General features: G+C 36.7%; 1 non-coding gene across 1 annotated transcript; it reads right to left on the bottom strand.

The window, feature by feature from the left end:
- Positions 1-3,072: 3,072 nt before the first annotated feature.
- On the bottom strand, positions 3,073-3,179 carry LOC127742607 (small nucleolar RNA R71). Its single transcript, XR_008003954.1, has one exon. It is a non-coding gene; the product is annotated as a small nucleolar RNA R71 (small nucleolar RNA).
- Between the last annotated feature and the right edge of the window lie 765 nt (positions 3,180-3,944).

Here is a 3,944-nt window from a genome sequence, read left to right as displayed (position 1 = left end):
ATTCCTTCTGGATCTCCGCTTTTCTACTGTCTTCATTCAATCATTCATACTCCTTTCCATGGCAAGTTGTATGTAGGGGGATCACCATTGTCAATGGCTACCGTCCCTCCTCTCAGTGAAAATGGTCCAGCTACGAGTTACGTAGGGCTAATCCTCTGTCGGTTCTCACTTGTGTCGGAATAAGATCCAATGATCCTTTTGCGTCTGTCACTACGCCCAACAGTCATGAGTTTGAAGCTCATCACAGTCATTCCATCCCAGATCCTACTCAGAATACCACAGACAAGGTTTAGACTTTCCGGATCTCAAGAATGCTGCCAATTAATTCTTGCTTATACCACAAAGACTCTGATCTCACGGAATGGAAGGCTCTGTTGTCAGGAGAGCAACCATGCGTCGTGGACTAGGAATCCAAGAGATATATATTCAAGCTTGTTTTAATGTAAAACGAAGTGGTTGTCATGCACGCATTCATAGGTTGAGAATGGTGATGTGCGTCACATAATCATCACATTCATCATGTTCTTGGGTACGAATGAATATCTTAGAATAAGAATAAGCATAAATTGAATAAAAGAACAATAGTACTTTGCATTAATACTTGAGGAACAGCTGATGCGTGAGCATCTTATCTATCTTTTTCTAGTGAATTTGCATCTAATTTGTTGAGTTTAATTAAGAATTAATTATATTTTAGCCACTATGGATGCTATTTTGAGTTTTGTGCAAATTTATTTATTTTAGGTAGCATTCGGAGGGATTTGATGAAGTCTCTGCAGAGAAAAAGAAGAAACCAAAGAGATGACCAGCGAAGACCGACGCGGACGCGTGGCTCACGCGACCGCGCGGAATGGAGAAATTGCAATGACGCGAACGCGTGGACTGGAATCTGCACAAATGACGGAACGCGTGGATGACGCGGATGCATCACATGCGTGATCTGCAAAAATACAAATGACGCTGGTTACGAATTTTGGGCTGTTCTGACCCACTTTCCAGCCCAGAAAACACAGATTAGAAGCTGCAGAATGGACAAAGCAAGTGGTCCCCACCCATCAACTGAAATTCTGTTAATTAATTTGAATTTAAATTCAAATCTTATCTTTTAGGAAAAGATTATTATTATTTTTTAATTTTTGATTTTAAACCTATTAGGATTAGTAATAAATAGAAACGCTGTACATTTAGACAGGCATCAGATTGTTACCAGAACCCTTATTTTTCTTCTCTGAACCATGAGCAACTAATCCTCCATTGTTAAGGTTAGGAGCTCTATCTATTTGTAATGGATTAATTTGTTTGATCTTTCTAATATATTCCATGCTTTGATTTATATTTCAATAATTGTTTTCGCTCTTTATTTTATGAATATGGGTGGAACGGAAGTATGACCCATGTTCTAATTGAGTTCTTGTAAAACTTGAAAAAGCTCTTTACTTGAACAACATCTTGGAAACATTTTATCCTAAATTTTGATTATTTGGATTTAATGGGATACGTGACATATAATCCCCTTATTTTTGGGTAATTAGAATTTTTGTGGCATATAAACTGAAAATTGATTTTTACCCTCTAATTGGAAGTAACTGACTAAGGAATTGGCAGTTAATAAATTTTAGAGGAGACTAGGAAGGTCTAAGGAATTCGGGCCTAGTCACATATAGTTTGCCATGAAATTATATCTTGCATGATTAAATTAGTTAGTAATAAAAATTAATCCGGAAAAATAGATAACTCTGAAACCTTAACTATCTCCTCATTATATTATTCCCAACTTATTTATTTGTCTGTGTTTAATGCTCTTTGAATACCAAAACACTCTTTTCTGCTTGCCTAACTAATCCTATCAAATACTATTGTTGCTTAATTCATCAATCTTCGTGGGATTGACCCTTACTCACGTAAGGTATTACTTGGTACGACCCGGTGCACTTGCCGGTTAGTAAGTGTGGGTTATATATTCTGCACCAAGTTTTTGGCACTGTTGCCGGGGATTGACTTTGATTAACAACTATTAGTTGTTTGATTGCTTAGATTAGGCGTTTTAATTTTAATTAGTTCTATTTTATTATTATTAATTTTTTATTTTCTAATTTTTTTAGTTTATTTCCCGTACAGTTCGTTCGTCCCCCTGTTTCACTTACGTCCTTTTGCTTTGATCTTTCTTTCTTTTTTTCTTAGTTCATTTGTTTTTATTTTTATTTTATTATTTCAATTTTATTTCTTTCTATTTTTACTTTCTTTTATTTTTGTTTTTGTTTACTTCCATTGTTTTATTCTCTCGTTCTATATTTTATTAGTTTTAGTTTATTTATATCTCAAAAAAAATAATAATAAAACAAAAATAAAAATTTTAAATAAATAGCACTAATATTGTTCTTAATTTCTGAAATTAAGTTTGGTGTTACCTAATTATTATTTTCCTTCTATTTATTTTATTCAATATTTTATCTCTTTATACAGGTTACCTCACTGGGAATTCTCTACACTCTGACGTAGAGATTCCCATTCTTTCTTGTTTTCTGGTTGTTTATGCGCAGGAACAAAGACAAAGAACATCTCTTAGACTTTGATCCTGAACCTGAAAGGACTTTCAGGCAGCGTTTACAACAAGCAAGACTTTACAAGGCTACAGAATCCACTATGGATCTCAATAATAATGCTAATGTCAATATGGCAAATCCAAATGGGGATGATCAACAAAGGAGAGTGCTTGGCTCTTATTCTACCCCTATTGCGGATCTTTATGGAAAAAGCATTGTGGTGCCCCCTATTGCTGCGAACAACTTTGAGTTGAAGCCTCAATTGGTCACCCTGGTGCAACAAAACTGTCAGTATCATGGCTTCCCCACGAAGACCCAAATCAGTTTATTTCTAGTTTTCTGCAAATTTGTGACACCGTGAAAACAAATGGAGTAAACCCAGAGGTGTACAAACTCGTGCTCTTCCCGTTTGCTCTGAGGGATGGAGCAAAACTATGGCTAGATTCTCAACCAAAGGACAGTTTGGATACTTGGAACAAGGTGGTTACTGAGTTTTTCACAAAATTTTTCCCACCAAAGAAGCTGACTAAGCTTAGGATGGAAGTTCAGACCTTTCAGACAGAAGGATGGTGAGACTCTCTATGAAGCTTGGGAGAGATACAAGCTACTAATTAGGCAATGCCCTCCAGACATGTTCTCCAAATGGACACAAATAGACATATTTTATGAAGGCTTGGGTGAAATGTCCAAAATGTGCTTAGATAATTCTGCAGGAGGTTCATTGCACAAGAAGAAGACATCGGAGGAGACTATTGAGCTTATTGAATTAGTTGCTAGCAACCAATATTTATACTCCTCTAACAGGAATCCTGTGAACTCTGAGGCTCCTTAGAAGAAGGGTGTCATGGAAGTGGAAACTCTTAATGCTATTCTTGCTCAGAACAAACTTATGTCTCAACAAATAAATCTTCTTACTCAACAGATGGGTGGCATGCAAGTCTCAGCTATCAACACCCGAAATTCCCCTAAAAAAGCCTCGTATGACATGACAGGTAATTTTGTGCAGAATGATAACTATGATTATACTCAAGCCTCTTCTGAACAGGTCAATTACATGGGGAGTTCTACTAGAAATCCCAACAATGATCCCTATTCTCAGACATACAATCAAGGTTGGAGAAATCACCCAAAATTTTGGATGGAGAGACCAACCTCAGAGACCTCAAAATTTCAACAATAATTCTCAAGGCGGCTTCCAACAGAACAATTACAATAACCGCCAACCTCAGCCTCAGCAGGCCAACTCTAAATCCAAGGAAGATTCGAATTGGAAGATAATGAGGAGTTTTATGCAGGAAACAAGAGCCTCCATCAGAAACCTGGAAGTGCAAATGGGCCAGCTAAGCAAGCAAATACCTGAAAGGTCTGCAAGTACATTTCTAAGTGATACAATGGTGAACC

Source organism: Arachis duranensis, chromosome 1 (assembly GCF_000817695.3).
Source record: "Arachis duranensis cultivar V14167 chromosome 1, aradu.V14167.gnm2.J7QH, whole genome shotgun sequence".
Classification (NCBI taxonomy): Eukaryota; Viridiplantae; Streptophyta; class Magnoliopsida; order Fabales; family Fabaceae; genus Arachis; species Arachis duranensis.
This window is presented reverse-complemented; position numbering and strand designations above follow the sequence as displayed.